Source organism: Podarcis cretensis, assembly GCF_951804945.1.
Source record: "Podarcis cretensis genome assembly, chromosome: 2".
Classification (NCBI taxonomy): Eukaryota; Metazoa; Chordata; class Lepidosauria; order Squamata; family Lacertidae; genus Podarcis; species Podarcis cretensis.
In genome coordinates this window covers 87,249,312-87,272,250 of record NC_137171.1, presented here as the reverse complement: position 1 = coordinate 87,272,250, position 22,939 = coordinate 87,249,312, and the positions used below count along the sequence as shown (strand labels likewise).

The following is a 22,939-nucleotide window of genomic DNA, read 5'->3' as shown; positions in this document are numbered from 1 at the left end:
TGTGTGTTTGACTCAAGGAAGGTCCCTCTCTTTAAGACAGTGGAGGGTGGATTTCAGCTAAGATAAGCTTACTTACATTAAGAGCAGTTTGATAATGGAACCAATCTATCTAGAATGGTGGGCAGCCATCTCCTGCGGGTGCCGTAGCTCTACTTCTTCCATTGATGGCCTAAATGTAATTTTGTTTTGTTTCTTGGTTGGTTTCTTTGGTTTTAATCTGGTGGTGTTTTGGTTGTTTCAATGGCCCCATTCACACGGAAGAATGGGGTAGAAATGTAAGAATAAAATACTGAATCAAAATGGCTTGAGCTATAGAATGGAAGGGAGGGACTTGTAGCCCACAGGATCTATCCATTGCATGCTTAGGGCCAGGAAATACCCCACAGGAATTGAGGAATGGTCTGTTTGGGAGATCAGGATGCCAGGTAGACAAGAGATGACACAGTGATGTTCAGTTTATTAGGGGAAGAAGATGCTGAAGCGCAAAGCACAGAGCCAGCCGAGTCGGCAGGCGGCACAGAGCATGAGAGAATGGGCTGTGCGCTTATTAAGTAGGTGCAGCTGCTCCAGACAAGCAGCCCAAGCCTATTCCTTAACACATTAAGGCCTTCTGGACATCTGTGACATAAGAACAATAGCCGGCAGCCCGTAAATCAGGACTCGGGAGCTTTGCATCCAGTTAGAGGTGGCGCTTCCCCCCACCCCTGCCTCCCTGCCCTTTTGCTAAGTCTAAGAAGAGGCTGATTCTAATGACATCTTTAATGGCTAAGCTGTTCAGAGTAGCCGCTGAGAATGGAGCTTGTTCGATGCTCAGCCCCTGCACGCAGCTTAAGAAGATTACTTTGGCGCACTCAGGACTGTGCACATAATGCTGCAAAGTGCCAGTTCTCTAAGCTTCAGGACAAATTAGTAACAAAGCAGGTTGGGGAGGAGCAGGGGGAAAGAAGGACAACTTTCCCTTGGGCTACCCATGATTCCTGTTCCGTCTCTTACTTAAGAAGGAACACCTTTAGGCAGCAGACTCTGCATTTGCCAATATTCTGTAGGGAGTGCAGAAGATGTACGAAAGTGTGTGCAGATGTGTTTCTAGTCCTGCTGGCTGGAAAAGCATGTTTTGGATTATGTGGCCAATGCCTGCTGAAATCTCAGAAACGTGGAAGAGTGACTCAGTATGATTTCCAGTGGTTGGGGACTGGATCACAAGGTTATTTATTTATCTGGAATATTTACAAGCTGCTAGATGTTAAAACAAATACCATAGTGGTATACGACCATAAAAAACAGATTAAACGGTTCTCAAAAAGTAATCAGGTACTGCCCATGAGTTAACTCATTCATTGTGAGAGCCAATGGAATGTCATTGAGTTCTGTTGCTCCCAGGGGGACTTGCTCCATTCAGTTCAATGTAAGAAGCTCTATTCTGATGCTACTCCAGGCTGTGAGCATGCGGTAGGGGCCACAACCCAGGAAATGTCTTCGCCTAGCTGGCTAAGCCAGGTGAGGGTAACCCATGGGTCTCAAACTCTTGATGTGTTAAGGACTTCCCCTGCATGCAAAGACAGGGCTCTGGAGGACAAGACCAATAGTGGGTCCCACGGTGAAGAAGGCAGTTTCTGCACTTGCTGTAGAGGAAAGAGAGGGGCAGATGGGGCTCATCAACCTGGGAGAAGGAAAACTGTGATCCTAAACCTCCACTGCCTTGCAGGATATCTTGGGAGAAGAAAAGGTTCCAGAGTAAACCATACACAAATCTGGAGTGGAGTCTCCAAGATAGTTGCATGGGACCTTGTTGGCCCCTTTCCAGCAACTTCTGCAGCCAAGTTGGTGCCAAACATATTGCTCTGCTTTCCTTTGGACCACATCAGTGAGGGTGAGAGGGAGGTCTTGTCATCTGGGCAGCCCAGAACCTCCATACACACTGCCCAGACTTGCGCCTCGGGAGGTCACTTTGATGCTGGTAATGCACCCCTGGAGGCACACTCCATTGTCTCTTGAGACATACAGATGGCAACAAGAAAATACCAGGCTCTCAAAAATGCCAATGACCCCTGATGCCCAGGTACCTGGTGAGCTTAGTGCGGCCTAACAGGGACAGATAGGGCAGAAAACAATTTCCTATCCGAAAGGATTGGGGTTTTAATTTCCTTGCTGCTATGGCTCCTGATTTACCGGATTACCCCTGCCTCGGGCCACAATTATAGCATATGTTGCTGTTGTGGGAAGGTTCCTTTTTTATCGTTTAATCAAATAAAGTGCATTTGTGGATTACACAATCATTCACAGTCCCTGATAATCTTTTTCTGCTTAGCTGTGTCCTGGAACTTGGAGACAAACAAAGACGTTTATTGCTGTTTTGGAGACTGTGGCTTCTTGCCAGGAGCTTTTGCTCCTTAGAGAAGTGGGTTGCAATTTGTATTACAATGTGTCCCAGAGTTCATGAAATATTAGGACTGTTCACTCCACCCCCTAACCATCCAGCAACTCAAATTTTAAGAGATAGGAATACCTCTAAGAAGCTGTTGGAGGATAATGAAAGTATGGAAAGCAAGCACTGACAAATTGCTGTGTAGGAGAATGTCAAAGAGAGTCTGGCCCATTTGTTGGTAGAAGCTGTTTTCCTCATAGATGACCATATAATTGGTGGCCAAGGGGCAATAGTTGGCTCATATAGCAAGTTTGTGGGGAAGCACTGGCAGCTGGTGCCCATTGAGACTGGTAGGGTGGAAGGCAGGGAGAGTGACAGGATGTGGAGTCAGAGCCAACGACAGACAAAACCGAGTAATTCTAGTTTTTTCCATACTCCTCCATGCTGAGTTCTGCAAAGGCAACACCAAAACTGAGAAGGATGAAGCCAGCCTTAATACTGGGTGTCAGTAAGAAGGCAGGCAGTGTACTATTGGCACCTGTGAGTCTTGGAAGACCTGCTCCCTGCCTTGCAGGCCTTTTCCCACCTGGCCTGGGAGGGCAGGGCCCTGACGGACTCCAGCTACAAAAGCTGGGGCTGCTGAGCAGACAAGAGTTGGGATATCATTTAGGGGTTTTTGCTGGAGCTTTTTGTTGCTGTTATCGATGTTAATTTTCAGAAGCAAAATACAGCAGAGATACAGGAAAAACATTGCTAGGCAGTGGACTATAATAGTGTGCATGTGTGTGGTGCTAATTTTTTGTATCTTTATTTTGGATCTTAAGATTTAAAATCAAAGGCTCAAATAATTGTGCAGTTGGACAGAACCATGAGGATCATCTAGTTCAGCCCCCTACAGTGCAGGAATCTATTGCCCAACCTGTTATGTAGAAATTATTAAATTTGTTTGTATACTTTTTGATGTTTGTTTATTGTTTAGGACTACCTTTGTTATGTTTGTAGTTATGTAATTTTTTTATATGTTGTAGCTTGCCTTGAGTATGGTTTTAACTTTGGAAGAGGAACATACAAATAAAATGATTGATTGATTTGGTGCTGCGGACTTTATAAAATTATGCTATTGAAGACTGAAGCATAGAACACCAGCATTTTCTTAAAATAAATACATGTACTGGGGGTAAGGTGCTCAATACTGGACTGGTGGAAGGGACTCGGGGAGTGCTACCAGTTCAGTACTTGCTTTGTCCTGGACACTGGCAACCCATGCTATGCCCCTGGGTTTCTTTATTGAAAACAAATTCCTGGGCTGAGGATATGCCAAGAAATAATCTCTTCTAAGGGTGTATCCAATGGTCCCCTACCCCAGTCACTTTTCTTCCCACTGGGGTCCTATTGGTGGATCTCAGGTTCTATAAATAAAAATCATGCACACCACAAGATAGAATTTCTCATTTGCAAAGCCCTTTGCAGTCTTTGCACACATTCCAGCCCAAGCAAAGCATGTGTAAGTCCCATTGATTTCCAGGAGCAGATTCATTTCTGAGTGATCAATTGGACACATTGCTTGCATATATTTCCCCTTCATCTCTCTGAGAGAAAGGAGCTAGAGATTTACGTTTTTAAACATGAAAGCTGAAAAGTCAGGAAAGGGACTGGAGATATTCTTCAGGCAGCCAAAGATGAATTCTGTGGCTTCAGTGGCTTGGCAGAGGTTGGGTTGAATGGGGTAACATATCGATGGAAAACTAGAGACCTGCCCTGTGCAGCTAGAAGAGGATGAGGGTGTTATCATTTCCTAACCAGCAAATATCGGCTCACAATTTCTCCCTTGTGTCTTTTGCATCTCGGCTCCTTTTCTGTCTCTAGGATTTGTTACCATTTCCTCCTCCTTCACTTCCCTCTCTGCCTCTTAGTTGTTTGTCCTGCTGTCTACATTTAGATAGTGTGCAGGGTGAGACATTGGTTGAGGTGAGCTGGGAGCCAAGAACCAGGAGCCATGGGATGAGCGAGTCAGAGCCAATGAGCGAGTCAGAACTGGAGGCCAAAATGGAGGGATAAACAGGAATGCAGCTGAGCTCAGAAAAGTCCTTGCCCAAGTAAGATTAGGCTGAAACAGGGCTGCTCCCCACATCAAGTAAATAAATAAAAATGCTTAAATAACTGACTAATCATGTCACAGATAGCTCGGTTCTGCTGCCCCTAACATTGATCCTGCCCCCATGATATAAATCCTGGCTACGCCCATGCCCTCTTAGACACCTTCCTTTCCAGGAGGCTCCAGTGGCAGCATCAAGCCCTGGGATCTTTCCCAGGAGTTCCTGAAAGTACTTCACTGAGAAGCTGCCACCTGCAGTTCAAAGGTTCACCACATTGGGGAGCTGCACACAGACCCAGCAGTCCCCTGACAGTCTCTGTTTGCTTATGTTAATCTGTAAAATACCATGAACATTGATGCTGTTTCATCAGTCAATCAATCAGTCAAGCAAACAAACAAATAAAGTTGAGAATCCTGGCATACATCATACAGGAGGGCTGCTGCAGCTGTCAGAAAGAGCTACGGCAGCAGGGTCCCACATTGCCGGAGATATAGGAAATTTTGTTTGGTGCAAATGTGTATGCTTTGTGCCCTGCTTAATTTGCATACTTGATTTTGTTTGCACAAATTTGCCTGTGTGTTGTTACGCTGCAGGTGCTTCATATGGACTGGTTTGGGTGTGACCTGGATGTTGCCGTGTGGATATACTCTAAATTAACATACAGTCATCTGATCAACTATTTAGGCAACATATAATAAACTTACTCCTTTCCTTCACTATGAATTGCAAGGTGCCCTCCTTTAATAAACAGTGGAGCTAAGGAAAAACAGGAGACCAAAATAAAGCAATTATGTCCAGAGAAGATGTTGCCTTAAGTGAAACTTCTCCCTGTGCTAAAAGCCTTGTTTTCTTAAAACAATGGCCCTTTCTCCTTTCTGGGCAAAGTGCTTCATAAGCCTTTCAGCATCTCCTGTTGTGGCAAAGCAGCTGATCACTTGACCTGCACAGCACTTTTTGTATGAGAATTGCTTGCAGTTACTCTGTAGCAAATAACTCTGCACTAAGTTGATAAGGTCTTTTCTGTAGGCCTAAATTGCTCGGCAGCTGTGCAGATTACATGATGGGCTGCTGCACAGCAGTAGGAGGGTGGGGAGGCACTAATGAGGCACTTTGCTCCATTAATTGGTCAGGATAGTACTTGATAACTGGCACTTCTCTGTGCCTTTCAGGAAATTTGGTGTAGGAGCAAATTGCAAACATAAAATAAGGCATAATGTAGCTTGCAATTATAGGGTCTGTCTGCTGTGTTCAGCGTTGTCCTGAAAACAAAGATCGATTCTTCCCCCCAACAATTCAGCTATATGACAACATGGCCATGCAGTCTCAATTGCACAGATGTTTCCGTCTGTTGTTACCTTTCCCTCTCAGGAAAAAGCTGCATCTGTCCAAGGAGGAGGGTAAATATTAAACCCAAGACTGACATCGAGTCTTCTTTAGAGGCCAAGCAGTCATACCCCAACCATGCAAGAGGGTCGTGTTGTCAGCGACAGCTAAAGGAGTTCCTGGCTGGGCTTGGTCATGTGGACACAGAGGGAAGTGACACCACCAGAACAGATCTGGCTGGCACAAGTCTGTCTGTCTCTCACCTGGAAAGTGAACTTGCAGACTTGGTAACGTGCACTGCATACTGCATACTGCATTCTGAAAATAGTAATATTTAGGGGAAGGAGATGTGGGTCCCAAAGTTTTCTTACAGGTATAGTCATTATCATAATGCACAGTGAGCAGCATGGCGATGCAGCATAGCAGGCAGCAGTGAAAATACTGTGTGTTAGGAATTTTTAATCTCACTTCAGCTAGCAGAACACTCCTATGCAGGCCTGCTCAAAAGTAAGTCCCACTGAGTTCGGTGAGGCAATACAGTTGTGTGTTTGAGGCATCTAATCATAAGCCTGCATTTTTATTAAAGCTTATATGTTTAATCAGGGCCTGTATCTTAAAAGACCAGTCTTAGAAGAGCAGCTGCCTAGAAGAACCTTGGCAATGTTTTTCTCCTAGACAAGGGGCCCCCCTGATTTATAGCAGAAAACAATTCTCAAAGTCGTAAAAAGGGAATTACAGGCTGACAGCCAAGGTTACACTGACCCTACAAATTAAGGGTGGATAAATAGTAAAATGAGCCATATCTTCTTCCTAAGGTTAAAAAGGTCAAGAGCAGTGAAAAAGCAACTGGTCTGGCTGGCAGAAACAGAACATTTTTGGGAAGTCTTTTCTAAAGCTGTTTCTTTCTTAAACTAAGATCCTTTTAAGATTTCTTTTCCTTTTAAAAGGTTATTTATGTATTAAATATATTAGCTTAAATATAATTATGCAAAGGATTTAAGAAATGCTAGATTCTTATTTCATATAGTTGTAAGAGTTGTAACTATCCTGAAATTAAGTCAGCCACCAGCCCCCCCCCCCCCCCTTGCCAGACAGGAGACGCCATCGAGCACTCCTGATATATGGTTGTCAGGCCTTTTGTTTAGAAACCTTCAGATGAAGGAGATCTCTCAATGTTGATGTGAACTCAAAATCTTTGACATATGTTTAAGATAAAAATTCAAGATTAATCATCTGTTTTGGAAGGCAATAGGGCAAGGAGGGCAAGAGGTGAGCTGGTAATTAAGATTCCTTGTTGAGACACATGTAAGATATATTACTACTTATTTGTCATTTATAGATAGAAGAATATATAGCTTTTTGATTCCCATAAAAGGGCGAGAGGAAATGGGTGTATCTTTTGTGATTGGTTCTAGCAAACAGCCAATAGGAATTTCAACCAGGCTGATTGGACAGAGGCAGCCACAGGAGGAGCAAGGGGGCTGGATTAAGGAAATATAAATGCTGGCCAGAATGGCAAGAGGCCAGGCCAGAGCTTGGTAACCATATACCACTGTGCCTCATATTTATTTGTCTGACAAATAAATTACTATTTTAATTTCTCTATTGCTGCGTTGAATATTTCATTCCAGCTAAGCGTTAACCACAAGCAGGGTGCTACATGTTACCTAGAGCTGCTGTGTTGTAGCCTAAGGGTGAGGAATCTGTGGTCCTCTGGGTGTAGTTTCTAGACCACAACTGCTCGGCACAGTATACCTGAAGGTGCGTCTCCATCCCCATTGTTCTGCCTGGACACTAAGGTCCGGTGCCGAGGGCCTTCTGGCGGTTCCCTTACTGCAAGAAGCCAAGTTACAGGGAACCAGGCAGAGGGCCTTCTGAGTAGTGGTGCCGCCCTGGGGAACGCCCTCCCATCAGATGTCAGGGAAATAAACAACTATCTGACTTTTAGAAGACATCTAAAGGCAGTCCTGTTTAGGGAAGTTTTTAATGTTCAGTGTTTTTGTCATGTTTTTAATATTCTGTTAAGAGCCGCCCAGAGTGGCTGGGGAAACCCAGCCAGATGGGCGGGGAATGAATGAATGAATGAATGAACAAATAAATAAATAAATAAATAAATAAATAAATTATTATTATTATTATTATTATTATTATTATTATTATTATTATTCCTGATGCTGCTCAGGCCTAATGAGAGTTGGGTCATTCCCCACTTATTTAGGAGTAAGCCCTATTAAACTCAATGTGACTTCCTTAAACATACACTGGTCCTCACTTTAAATGGGTGTGATTCCCTCAGCCACACCTGGCCACCCCCACCCCCATTTCAGTATGGGTTTATCTTCCAGAATTGTTGGAAGGATGGCTTGAGATAATGTGTGGAAAGTGCTATTACTGATGATAAGCAGGATGACGATCCTATGAAAGCTGATGGATTTTATTTCTACTTTAGGTTGCATTCACAGCCGCATTAAAACTATCAGTGAGATGGGGTAAAATGATAAAAGTGCACATGCTTACCACATTAAAATGTGTTGGAGTGGTTTTCTAGGTCTAAGCTATATGCTTAAATTTTAACATTAAATATTATTTGAAATGGTGAAGTCTTCAAAAGCAGTGGAAAGGCCTCACACACTCAGATCCCCCGTGCTGTACATCCCTGGTTTGCTACTAGGCCAAATGTGCAACTACGAGTTGTGGCCATTTTCTTTGCTCGTGGGTAAGGAAAGCAAAGCTTAACTATGAGCCTATGTTTGGACAACACAATAAAACCAAGGTTGTTCCAGCAGACTGAGGCAATATGTCCGGCAAAGCAGGTGTGAGCTCTTCTGCAGACGCCACCATGTTGGCACAGTCCTGGGAAGCCATAGTTTGGTTTACCGTGTCGTGTGAACCAGGACATTATGTGCCTGAGAGGTGGACGACTTACTTAAGCCAGGTTTGGCCAAAATCTGCATTCATTCATTCATTTATTTAATGTATTTTTATTAAAGATTTTCATGATTTACAAAAGTATGTGCAATGTCTCTCTCTCATATTTTTTCCATGTAAGACTTTTACAAATCAGTTTCATTTTTGAGACATTAGGAAGAAAAGGGGGGGGGGAGATGGGGGGGTGGGGTCGGGTGGCAATGTTTCTATTTTACTTAATATATGTAGGGTTTGGTGTCAGTGTTGCTTGTGCAGGTTTTCTGCTGTTCACTTGTGTTCCTTTGGTGGTGAGAGAGGTTGGGGTTGGCCTAGGGTATGGTTGTTCGTTTGTGGTTGGCTGTGGTGGTCTTTGTTTTCATGTGTGAGTGGGGTGTTTGGTTCAGGTTAGCCATATTGATTTGTATGCTGTTGGTAGATTTTTGTCATTGTCTTGTTGGGCTGTGTATGTGATAAAGGGGAGCCATACCGGGGTGAAGGCATCTTTTTCTATTTGTCCCCATGTCAGTTTCAGTTTATTGGTTAATTTTTCTAGTAAGGCTGTTTCCCATACTATTTGGTACCATTGGTCCATGCTTACTCCTGACAGGTCTCTCCAGTGTCTAGTTATGATGTTTCTGGCTGCTGAAAAAAGTCTTCTTTTAATGAATATTTGGCCTAGATGATGATGATGATGATGATGATGATGATGATGATTTTGAGGCTCATTCAGAAGTCTTTTGTTGGATTTTTTTTATTAGGTACAGATAATTCATTCCTGCCTTCTCCTCTTTCTGATATTAAATGAACGTTTAAACAATAAAGCTAGTATAATACAGCACTGAACTTTGCTGAGTGCTGGCAGTAGCCAGCAAGTTCCAAGACAACAGCTACATTAACTCGATCATATTAGAAATATGTAGCATTTTATATTCTTAGCTTCTGCATTTAATGCACAGTTCAGTACATTACTGTTTATGTTCAGTGTAAAATGTATACCATAAAATGAATGTATACCATAAAATATACAGGATGTGTGTAATGGGGAGGAAGTTAATATTGGCTGTTAACTGTGCTAACCATGCACAGCTTGGCATTTTTTTGGGGTGAGTTTTAACTGCTCTCCTTTAAAAGGAGGCTATCATCTGAGAATAAAACTATCGCTGAAAATGTGTCTCTGAGATTAAAGAATGTAAGTAATTTCCCCTTTCCCTTTTCTTGATCCCCAGGCTGTTCGTACCATGTGGCATAACCTTTCGTGCCAGCATCTTTACTATGTATTATTGTTAATTATATATTTGTTATTTGCTTTTCCCTCTAAAAAAACCCAACTTGAAGTGACTTACAAAAATTAACATTAAAAACAAGGATAAAACAACCTAAACCAGAAACGTGTGACTCCCTGGAGAAAGTATTCCATAACTGGGGAGCCACCTCTAAGAAGGCTCATTCTCTCCACAGAGAAGGGCCTTGAAGAAGAATGCAGGATCCAAGCTGGTTCATGTTGGGAGAGGTGGTCCTTGAGGTCTTGTTGTCCTGAGCCACATAAGCCTTTATAGGTCAAAACCAGTACTTTGAATTGGGCCCAGAAACTAATTGGTAACCAGTGCAGTTAGGCCGGAATTGGTGTTACGTGCTCAGACCGTCTTTCCCAGGTGACTGACCAGAGCATAAACAGAAGAAGTCAGACTATCTGTGCCCAGATAAGGGTGTAGCTGGGCCACCTGCCAAAGCAGATGGAAGGCAGCAGGTCTGAACGCTCAGGGAGACTTCCTGTCCTGCAGTTCCCAGCCTTGAAACTGTAGCATCCCTGAGGGGCTGAGGTGGGGAGTCATGACAGAACCTCCAATCTCATAACAATAATACCTCTCATCCTCTGCTTCCCCAGGGTTCAATCCTTCTGTCCATGATGCAGCCATTTCCTCAGAAAACCAGGTAGATGGGTCATCTGTCCCACACAGTCTTTCCTGCTTGCAGGTTCTGCAAATGTAGCTGTGCCTGTGGAAAAGGTATTCTTGAAACTGCATTGCAGCAGCAGTGGCGGTGGCAGGACTAGGCGTACCAGCTAGTCCTGCAGCTGAGAATAAAACACACACACTTCCACTTGGCCCTCTCTAAGTGCCCGTTTGCTGAATTTTTCAGCCTGCAGCCACCAATGTCAATGTGTTTTGATTGATGACTCATTTGTCACATTGATCTATATCCCCTTCTGGTGGCAGTAGAGTTTTTCGGTGTTCTGTTTTGTTTTTTTAACCATCCCCGAAAACAATACATTTGAAATGTAATCAATGCCTCATCCTAATGGTCGGGGATGACTCCGGGGAAAGGAGTTTTACACTCCTCCCTTTCTATGTTTCTTGGTAATTGGGCACCAGGCAGAGAGGAGCTGCCCTCCTGACTGGAGGCCAGATGAGCAGATAAATGATCAAAGGAGCGAAACAGCTGGCAGCCTTCCAACACACAGCAGGAGCGTGTGTGCACGGGAGGGGGAAGATCAAGCACAACGTCATCGTCATCACCATACCCTTTTGTGGACTGTTTAATCCGGAGGAATAAATTTGCACACTCTCAGTTTGCGCGTGTAAAAGGACCCCAGCTCTGCTTTCACCCTAATGATGGTGGCCAGGGGCTCTGCTACCCGTCAGCACAGCCATTCAGACAGTGAGCGAGCATGGAGATGGGAGACTGTTGGGGAGCTGACTACCCACCTGTGAAGAAGCAGCCTACCAAACTGGGCTTGCCCCTTTAAGAAAGCCTCTTCCCTACCTCCACAGCTGGAGGCAGTATGCTTTTGAATGCCAGTTGCCTGAAAACACAGCAGGAGAGAGAGCTGTTGCTCTCAGGTCTGGCTTGTGGGCTTCCCATAGGCTTCTAGCTGGGAAAACAGGATTCTGAACTAGGTGGCCAAATCCAGCAGGGCTCTTCTTATGAACCCAGAGAACTTTTTCCTTCATGAACTCAAGGTGAGCAAAACGAATTTTCTGCTGGGTACCCTAAATGAGTTTGCTGGTGCTCAGTCTGGCAGAGGGGAACGGACACTTCATTCTCACCTCCCACTTTCCCTGGCCATCAGTAAGTATCCTTAATAGCCTTTCTCCAAGATGTCCTGGACTGATGCCACATATGTCGTCATTTCCTGACTGGTGGGCCTTCCTAGATCTGCCAATACCCCCCCTTCCTGGTACACAAGGTAAAGAGGGGGGATTATTAGGGGAGAGGAACTATTTTTACCCTCATGGAAAACTGAGGAGAGGCAACCTTACATTTGATATTCTGTATGCCCAGCTTGAAATTCTAAGAATCGTCTTATTTAGCATTATTTGCCTAGCTCATGTGTCTAGTTGTGGCACATCCCACATGTTTAGGAGAAGTAACAGGATTGAGTCCTGGCTGGTTCTCTTTTAAAGCCATCCTGGTTGGTAGCCTTTACTGCATCCTGTGGGAGTGAGTTCCATAGTTTAGCTATGCTTCATTGGATATTTGTGAGTTCTGGTGCTATGAGAGAGGGACAATTTATCCTGAATCATTCACAAATAGGATTTAAATTATTCTGAAGGAAATATCTCTATCATGATCAGATTTTACCCTGCTTCCTTTTTTTCATTTTACTTGGAGCTGAAGGTGATCTTGAGGTAGGTTTTTTTTTACATAGAAACCTCACCATGAAGGCTGAAATCCTGTACACTCTTACCTGAGACATACATATCCCTGAACTCAATAGGCATTACTTTTGCACAGGCCTGTGTAAGATTGCACTGGCGTTTCTCTTTAATTCTTCCATACTTATTCATTCTGAGGCCTCACATGGTGAGGCTGCTATGTGTGAATGCCTATGTGAAATTCATTCACTGAAAGCTAATGAGAGGGTTTTTTGTGGTTGCATTGCTATTTAACAACCCAGAGGTACATTCATCGGGACAATTTATACCTTAATTTTGCATGTGGTTTCTTACCCGTCTCATTTTCATGTGGGGAGGTGTTGGGCCAAAATAGCGCCTAAATGGAAACCTCCTAGCTTCCCACATCTGAGAAAATGCTGGCTTGAAGGTGCTGTGAGGAATGCAAATTGTCACATGATGGCTGTTTCTGATAAATACCTCCCCCTGTGAAAACAAGGTGGTGATATTGCAGTATGAGGGCTTTGTCACTTTCAGAAATATAAAGGGGTATTGCGGGGGGGGGGCACTCAAAATGAGCAGGCAGCAAGGATGAGAAATGGCACCTCGTGGTGATGGGAGTTCAGAACAAGTTTCTGAGGGCCAAACCTCAAGTGGTCTGGGTGACCTCTGGGGTCTGCATTGTTCATGCTTCAGCAACTTTGGGGGTGTAGCCATTTAGAACCTGAGAACAATGGAAGGGGTGGTGGAAAGGGTTCAGCTGCTCTGATTGGATCATCACCCTCTAACCCTTTGAAACTGATTTAAGGTAAGCAAAATATAAAGTGGTACCTTGGGTTAAGTACTTAATTCATTCTGGAGGTCCATTCTTAACCTGAAACTGTTCTTAACCTGAAGCACCACTTTAGCTAATCGGGCCTCCTGCTGCCACCGCGCCGCCAGAGCACGATTTCTGTTCTCATCCTGAAGCAAAGTTCTTAACCTGAGGTAACATTTCTGGGTTAGTGGAGTCTGTAACCTGAAGCATATGTAACCTGAGGTATTGGGAAATTGGATCGTGGAGGTCTGGAGCCCTAGTAGAAGAGGCCCCTTCCAATATGGGCACCCCTTATGAGTTGGGACAGGGCAGCTGAACTCTTTCTTGTTTTTAAAGTCTGAGGCTTTTTTAATGGGTTGAGTAGAAATCTGAAGTAGGTTTAAAAGTGAAAGGGAGACAGTCATCCAGTGGTAAGTTTCCATTTCCTAGTGTGGGGAAAGGGAAGAAGAAATTGCCCAGACGATAGGAAGGAGGAGATTGGAACAGGCTGACTTTAGTAAAGGCACACAGAGAGAAATAGCAGGGAGGAGCATTCTGATTCCGGAATTTAATGAACAAGGAAAAGCAAGGGCTGAAGAAAGAGAGAGAGAAAAACTACACAGAGCCACATTAAAGACCCGCCACCCCCTAATCCCGCCTCCTCCTTTGAAGGACCATGATTGGCCTCTTTGATCCCAGCACTTGGTAACCAGACGATGAGCTCTGCCAATTATTTAACCCCCCTCCCATCTGCTGTGAATGCCTATGTGAAATTCATCCCATCTCCCAGCTGATCAAGAAACCATGGGAGCTTTGAAAGCAAGGGAACAACATCAAGTGTGTGTGTGTGTGTGTGTGTGTGTGTGTGTTTAACTATTTAATAAAAACACCCTTGAAAAATTGGAGACATTAGTGATGAAATAGGCAAATCTGCCTTTCATTCCCCACCCCTCCCCACAGAAAGTTAAGGCCTGCTCTCAAGCAGAGGAAAGAGTGGTGCCCTGCCTGGACAGCATCAGAGCAAGGGGGGATCCCATGACGTTAAATTGCAGTACTTGAATTAGATGGGCAGAAGGCATTCTGGCAGGGCTGGCCCTCCCATTAAGCAGAGTTAGGCTGCTCTCTCAGGTGGCGGACAATGGGAAGCACCAGAATCAGAAGCACACTCCTCTTGAACCAGCACTCCAGTTCAAGTGACAGGACTAAACAGGACTGTGTTTTGCAGGTGGGATTCTAGGGCATTTGGGCAATTAAAAGTCGATTTGGCACTCTTGCAAAGCAGACCTGCTTCCTGCCCTCTGTCCCCATCAGGCTCTTTGTGGAAATGAAAGGGGTGGGGAAATGCCCTGGGGAATAAGGTTTGCATGACACAAATCTATTCTCCCCGCAATCAAAGAGCCCTCCTCTATGGGAACAGAAACTGAATAACAGTGTGGTTCATCGCACTATTCATCAACTCAACAACCCCAACTAACCATTCTAGCCCAGAAGCAATAAAATAAAACAGAACCAGCAAACAAGAAGCTTTCAATTAAAGGAACTGTTGCCTTAAAACTTCCAATAGCACTTTTCTTATCCACACTGGAAAAACTGGTGCGGAAATTGTGCATTATTGTCAGAAATTAAAAAACAACAACCATAGATTCCATGCAAAAAGTGAGCAAACAAATTATGCATGGAAACAAACTTTAGATATTTGGGTGTTAGAAGCCAGTGGACATGGTGGCTGAAATAGGTGGCACATTAAACTAAGGAATGGAAAAGTAGTAAAGCAGGGGAAAGTGTGAAGAAGTTTTGTGAGCATAAAAGGTAAAGGTAAAGGTACCCCTGCCCGTACGGGCCAGTCTTGACAGACTCTGGGGTTGTGCGCCCATCTCACTTAAGAGGCCAGGGGCCAGCGCTGTCCGGAGACACTTCCGGGTCACGTGGCCAGCGTGACATCGCTGCTCTGGCCAGAGCCAGAGCCAGAGCCGCACACGGAAACGCCGTTTACCTTCCCGCTGGTAAGCGGTCCCTATTTATCTACTTGCACCCGGAGGTGCTTTCGAACTGCTAGGTTGGCAGTTTGTGAGCATATGCATAGCCTAAAAAGAAGGCAATATTAAGGACAATTTGAATTTGTTTTTCCCCTGCCCATCCTGTCCCAATTATTTTTCTTCCCTTGTACTTTCTCCTTTATTATTTCCTTCTGTACTGCATTTTTGCTCATTTGATTTTCTCTTTTATTGTGGTTGTGGAAGTATGAGTAGATGTGAGTGTGTGGCTGAACATATAAAAGATTCATAACAAGTTCCAAAGTCCTTAATAGTGTGGAACTTTTATGGAAGATTGTTCTCATAATTTCAAAGTTGAAAGGATGGTTGCAGGGCAGGGGGAGGGAGGTTGGTGAGTGAAATGGAGATCAAGAAACATGCATATGATAAACAGTTCAAAACAACTTCTTATTGACTGACATGTTTGTGTAAAATAAATAATATATAAATTTAAAAATCAACACGAGCATATTAGCATAATCCATTTGCTTAATTTATTCCTTAATTCATTCCAGTTACAAGATTTTGGCACCTACAGTGTTTAGAATTCATTGATCATTACGCTAGGTCAGTGGTTTTCAACCAGTGTGCCGTGGCACCCTGGGGTGCCTTGAATGAAGGTCGGGGTGCTGCTGCAGGCAACACTGGCCTCTGTCCCTCTCTCCTTCCCTCCCTCCTCTGATGCCCTCTCGCATCTCTGCCTCCTAAAAGCTTGCACAGCTGTTTGTTGCAGCAGCCCTGGCTAAAAGCTCCCCAGGTGAATGGTGCCTCTGGGAGTACTTCCCAGACCCCCGTGGGGCAGTGTGAGGATGCACCTCTCTTTGGGACAGGGGAAGCAGCTCAGAGACTGGGGCGGCAGCTGCGGCTGCCCAGAGGACTCCCAAGGAGAGGGAAAAAGAGAGGAGGCTGAGGGAACCCTCCACAAGGGAGGGTGTTTGAAAAAGGGTGAGAGGCTGCCAGCTCTGCAGGCAAGGGCTGACATAACTGGGCTCCTGAGCCTCACAGGGGTGCCACAGAAAGAATGTAGTTTGTCAAGGGAGCTGTGGACCCCAAAAGGTTGAAAGCTTCTGCACTAGGTGTCTTGGTCGCTTCTCTTATGCATATGTAAGGCAAGACCTGCCCCCCTCACCTTGCACTCTGTACTGCAGGGACCGGCAACACGATGCCCTACAGATGTTGTTGTACTACAGCTCCTGTCATCCCTGATCATTGGACCAAGCTGGCAGGAGCTGAAGGGAGTTGTCCAATAATTGGAGAGGACATTTGGCTCCTCCTACTATGGACGCAGGTGGGGCTGTGGGTTAAAGCCTCAGCGCCTAGGACTTGCCGATCGAAAGGTCGGCGGTTCGAATCCCTGCGGCGGGGTGCGCTCCCGCTGCTCGGTCCCAGCGCCTGCCAACCTAGCAGTTCGAAAGCACCTCCGGGTGCAAGTAGATAAATAGGGACCGCTTACCAGCGGGAAGGTAAACGGCGTTTCCGTGTGCGGCTCTGGCTCTGGCCAGAGCAGCGATGTCACGCTGGCCACGTGACCCGGAAGTGTCTCCGGACAGCGCTGGCCCCCGGCCTCTTGAGTGAGATGGGCGCACAACCCCAGAGTCTGTCAAGACTGGCCCGTACGGGCAGGGGTACCTTTACCTTTACCTTTTACTATAGACTAACAGCTGTCACATGGTTAACGAGTTTCTCAATACAAAGGCAGATTTAGGGGTGTGTGACTAGTTTGCCCACACCAGTTGCTGAGCCGAGAAGACGGCACAGGGGGTGCCACAACAATGACAAGCAATAGAAGGAGAGAGGTGGTTGCGGGGGTGAATTTCTATGTTGGCCTTGAGGAGAGGGAAAGAGAATGTGTGCTTGCAGGCTTTTTGCTAAGGCAATCACCAGAGATAATTTGTTTCTACTCAGGGATTACCTGTCACTCTCAGGTCTTGGTCTAAAAGTACATCCTTTCTCATCAGGCCCTTTCCATTATCTAGCACCTGGGTTGGGTAGAAATTGAAGTAATACACCTGGCCACTCTCTAATGCCCCCACTATATCTGGGCCAAAGCAGGCCTCTCTCCCTAGTTACATAGTGTTGATTGGTTATATGTTACTGTAGAAGATGGAAGCATCTTTATGGCCCAACTCTTCTGCACTCCCAAGACTTTCCTCAGTTGCTATTATGTTCACAGAAAGTCATTTCTGTTTAGTGGAAGAGGTCATGAGCTTTGGCTTTACATAATGCTTTTTTTCCTTAAAAAAATGTTTAGGGGTAGTCTCATTTTGACTCAAGAAAATCACCATTTTATAGTTCAAATTGGGAAAAAGAAATACAGGAAATGGACAAAAGTACAAAGGTTCACAAAATGTTTAGGGGTATGCTTTACTTTACACATGCTATATGGGGTTGATCAAATTATTTCATGTCCCCCTCACTTCCCTAGTTAAGGAGTCTCATGAGGCCTGGGCAGCGTTAGTCTCATTTTACAAATTCATAGGAAGCTGAGAATAGCCCCAGTGGGGCACGTACTTGACACTGTACTAAAAAAAATGTGTAGCTAAGTGGCCAGAGTAAAGGGGCCAATATTTACTCATTTGCCTCAATTCCATAAGCTGTAAAATGGGAATAAGGATTGCTATGGCAAAAGAATAAAAAAGGAGCACAGTGGCCTTTGCACATTGGATGTAGGGTAGATGTCTATGTCACCATCTCCAAAGTTTATGCAATATGGGAGTCGAAGATGCAACATCCACATCTCTCAATTGGCGCCACTTCTCCCGTCCCAATAGCCCATATTGCTTTTTTATGTTTAAGAGCTGCCATCCTTACTTTGCTTGTTTTGACCAACCCATCCTCTCAACATCCAGCTTGGGTTATGTGCAGCAGCTCTGTAGCGGTAGGAGAGCATGAGAAGGCAGAACATTGCTCAATGATGCAAGGAGGATAAGTGAGGGGGAGATGTTAAGGCTTGCTGCAGTGTCAGGAAGCAAATGGAGGCCAGTGCACAGGACTAAATTTGCCAGGCAAGATTATGGGTCAAGCATGTCCAGGCTGAGTTGTGATAGTAACATTATCATGGCAGCACCAAGCACAGGTGCAACATTTAAGATCCGTTTTCTGGATTGCTTCTTAATGGACTTAAAAGGGACACAGCAGTTAAGAAGGCTCATCTAGCTCAGCACTTGAAGGAGCTCTCAAACACTGGAGCGTGCTCACAGCCAGTGCTGGGGAAACCAGCAGACACCCAGTCCTATGTTGCCGTAAAGCAGTTTTACTCCAGTTCCCCTTAGCATTTTTTTTTAGAACAAGGATGAAGCTGCTGCAGAACCTGTTATGCAGATTCTTAACTCCAACCAGCCTGTATTCTGCCAGCTCTAGGGGTTCTGTGACCAAGCACTAGGTCTTGAGCTGCCACAGTGCAGTGAACAGGGCTGTGGCTGAAAGTCCTGGAGCAGGGCAGCCCAAAGCTTTCAAATCTGCACCCAAAAGAGCTAGGCTGGTTACTAGGAAATTGAAGAGTTTGGCTTTCACACAATACTGAGCTAGATGAGCTAGATGAACTATAGGATAGTTTTAACCAGAGTTTTGCAGGAACACATTTCTTTCCACACCTTACACCTGCAGGCACCTCAATACAAGGCTGTCACTTCTCAAAGAGGGCAGCATAAGGTGGGAGATGGTTTAATTTCTGTGCTAGGAAACTCAGGAAAGCAATAACCCCAGCTCCTGCTGGGCCACTGGGTGGTTAAGACATTCTACATACATGGGAGCCAAGCACAGCTGAAAAGGTGGCCCATGATGCTGAATATAGTATGTGGTGAAGGTGCAGATGTGATGGAACGGGGCAGGGGGGGTAAGATGGGTTGTGGTCGAGTCCAAGCAGGGCTGTAGAAGCATGCACAGCAATGCACAGCTGCCCCTTGTATTTCCATCTCCCCCCCCCCCTCCCTCTGCACCAAACCTGGAACTCACAAAGTCAGACAAGACAAGTTATATAGCAAAAATGTTTAATCTCTCCTTGATGCGCGTGTTTATTTACAAGTACTAAATCTGAAGAACATTAAAATAGGAAATAGCAGGATATTTACACAATCAAAGGATGCCGACCTGCCACACTGGCACAGTTGCTTCAAGTCTGAAACAATCACATAAAGTTTTCATCATTTTATTTTTATTTTTTTATTTTACTATTAAAATTCTTTGTTTCTTATTGTTTTCTCTGCTCCACCCCTCCCATGCCAACCCCCTTCCTCTTTACTTAAAGGACAGCTAACTGTGGACTTGACATTCCTTTGAAAGAAGAGAGAGTGGCAGACCTTCCAAGGCTTGTATGTGTTTTAAACACATTTCCCAGGGCGGAAATTAATAGTACTCAATTAAAAAAAGCTGCAATGGGGGCGGGGCAGGGGAAGGTCTTGCTCACCATCCTGACAAATGCACCAGCCCTTTCATTAGACTATCCCTAAACTGTTAAGAGTCCAAGGAACTGGGGATGTCACTAACATAGAGTTTAAAGAAATAAAGAAAACACCAGACACTTCCTTATTAGCTGGCTCAAACCATTTTCTCCGAAGAGCTGTGTATTTTTGGAACCAGATTATTTGACATTTCCATTGAGATACCCTCTAAAGCTAAGCCTTCAATAGCTGACATGGTCCTTCAGTCCCTATTCCTAGCGTATCCTGTCTTCAGATAGCACCAGTGTTTGAGGGCACAGGGTGGCAGTGGTAGGGGGCTGATGGAGCAGGGGTTGCATGATTAAGCATTTTTAACAATGGATAGAGGAAAGTGAAAGTAGCACCTGAAAAAGAGAAGGTACGTTTCACATGCACCTTTTCTCAGGGAATATTTAAAAAGTATTCTTGTGGGGAAGCTGGTAACATGTGGGTTGGATGAGGTAGCTGTTAGGTGGATTTGTAGCTGGTTGACTGACCCAACTCAAAGAGTGCTTACTAATAATTCCTAATCAACCTGGAAAAGACTGACGTGAGGTGCCACAGAGTTCTTTATAAATGACTTCGATGAAAGAAGTTAGGGCAGGGGTCCGCAAACTTTTTCAGCAGGGGGCTGGTCCACTGTCCTTTGGACCTTGGGGGGGGGCGGACTATATTTTTTTTTGGGGGGGGGGGAAATGCAAGAGCACCATGAGCCCCTGTGGTTGCTTACCTGTGTCTTGCAAGTGGCAGGGGCTGGCGGCGGTGGAGGGACGATGAACAGTGCGCGAAAGGGCTCTGGAGAGGGGCTGCTTAAAATGGTGGCCGCTTGAGCACTGCTGCTGCTGGCACCAACAAAGCCCAGCCTCCTCTATGCAGGGCGGGGAGAAGCCAGGAGGAGGGAGGGAGGAGGTGCCGCCGCCGCTGCCATGTGAGGGAGAGGGAGGCAAAGAACATGTGCGCTGGCGATCTACGCGGCGATTCTCGGACTGTCTGCGGGCCGGATCCAGAAGGCAATTGGGCCTGATCCAGAAGGCAATTGGACCTTAGTTTGCCTACCCATGATTTAGGGGATACTCATCAAATTTGCACATGACACAAAACTGGGACAAGTAGCTAATGCCACAGAAGACAGAATCGGGATTCAAAATGACTTTAACAGATTAAGAGAACCAGGCCCAAACTAACAACATGTAAGGTTCTACACTTAGGTAGGAAGAACCAGCTGCACAAACATAAGATGAGGAACACCTGGCTTGCCAGTAGTACATGTGAAAAGGATCAAGTTTAACATGCTTCCAACTCTACATTTCCATGATTCTGTGATTCTATGAGTCCACAGTGTGATGCAGCAGCAAAAAAAAGCTAATGCTAGTCTAGGCTGCATCAACAAAAGTATTGTGTTCAGATCAAGGGAAGTAATAGTACTGCTTTGTTCTGCCTTGGCCAGACCACACCTGGAGTACTGTGTCAAGTTCTGGGCACCACAGTTTAAGGATTCTGACAAGCTGGAATGTGTGCAGAGGAGGCTGACCAAGATGATCAAGGGTCTGGAAGCTAAGTCTTAGAGGAATGGTTGAGGGAGCTATGCATCTTTAGCCTAGAAAAGAGATTGAGAGGAAATATGATAGCCAACCTCAAATATCTAAATGGCTGTCACATGGAAGATGGAGTAAGTTTGTTTCCTCCTGCTCTGGAGGGTAGGGCAAGAAAGGAGATTCAAACTAAACATAACGGCGATCTTAGGGAAGTATAACAAATATAAGGAGAAATGGTTAAATAAGATAAATTAATTTTGAATAAATGGGTTATTTATAATTATAATAAGGCTTTAAAACTTGGGGTAAGAATTTGTGGAATTAACTTAATGGAAATGGAATACAAGAGGGGGAGGGGGGGAGTCCTGGAAAGATGTCAATGAAATTAAGTGTAAATTTTATTCTTTTCTTCTTTCTTTCTTTCCTTTTTTATTCTGGAAACTTTAATAAATATTATTAAAAAAAACAACAACAAACTAAACATAACGGAAAAACTTTCTGACGGCAAGAGCTGTTTGACAGTGGATCTGACTCCCTTGGAAGGTGGTGGACTCTCCCTTCATTGGAGGTTTTTAAGGAGAGGTTGAATGGCCATCTGTCATGGATGCTTTAGTTGAGATTCCTGCATTGTGGAGGTTGAACTAGAACTAGATGATCCAACTCTACGTTTCTATGAGTCATAGTTATTTAGAAGTAACTAAGTAACTAATACATTGAATAGTGGCATTGTGGGGAAGGGATCTGACATAATGTTCGTGGGAATGGATTGGTGATGCTTGGATGAAAACCAGAGAAAATTATGAAGCTATAAAGGTGGCAAACCTTTTTTTTAAGAAAAAAGTAAGTCACCTGCTCCTGGCTGCAATTGCTCTTAGAAATCCTTTGCCACACGAATGTCACTACAGCAAAGCAGAAAATGTCAACCTATTCAGCTGGCCCTATGCCAATACAGCTATAACAAAAATATATCCGGTTGAGAGATTGTTCCAAATCAGCCAGGCCTCTTCCCTGTAACCGCCTTACCGCTTTATATCCCTGCCCTTTTGTTTTTGAAGAATTTCTTTTTCTGCTGCAATTCATGCCAGATCAATAATTAGTGAACATAAGATAAGTTATGCTCCCCTCTCCCAAAGTGTTAATGGCTTATAGGTTTTGCTTTTCAGGTGATCGTCTGAGCATCAAAATGCATAGCAAAAGAGTTTAGTACCAATGGCATGATTGCACATCATATTCAAAGTCCTGCAGAAGTCGGAAACGTCAGGAGATTTGACATTGCCACTGAAGTCCCCAGATGTGTCTTTGCATGGATAGATGTGGATGTGTACAACCCAATGAAGAGTAACATATGGGTTTGCTTCCATGCTACAACCCTTTAGCACTGCTCAGGCACTGCATTTAGCTGGAAGCTGAACTAAAACAAGAGGTTAGTGTTAACGTTATCTGTCAATGTCTTTCTGTGCACCCCCCCTCCTCCCTTAATGTTTGTTCCTATGTAAAGCCTATTTAGCAAAGGGTCACAGCAACATTAATTAAGAGTTTTATCTTTAACTGCTTTATTGCTTCTGGATGAGTTCAGATAGGAAAATTAGTGATTAATGGTTTATTAACTGCCCCAATTTCAACTGTGTATGTGATTCTATGGGAAGGAAAATGAGAGGAAGTCACTATTATCCACCCCCCCATGAATAAATAAATAGATAGATAGATGATAGATAGATAGATAGATAGATAGATAAGAGGCAATTAAGCAATTATTCATCACTAACGCTCCAGCCATGATCAAGAGAAAGATATAAAATGGGCAAGATCTGCAAACAAGATAAAACTTAAATTAAGGGCACAGGAACTCCCA

At 44.5% G+C, this 22,939-nt stretch overlaps 1 long non-coding RNA gene across 1 annotated transcript; it reads left to right on the top strand.

Moving 5' to 3' along the window:
* The first annotated feature begins 13,350 nt into the window (after positions 1–13,350).
* LOC307209497 lies at positions 13,351–14,001 on the top strand. Its single transcript, XR_013835615.1, has 2 exons — positions 13,351–13,806; positions 13,892–14,001. It is a non-coding gene; the product is annotated as an uncharacterized lncRNA (long non-coding RNA).
* Positions 14,002–22,939: the final 8,938 nt, after the last annotated feature.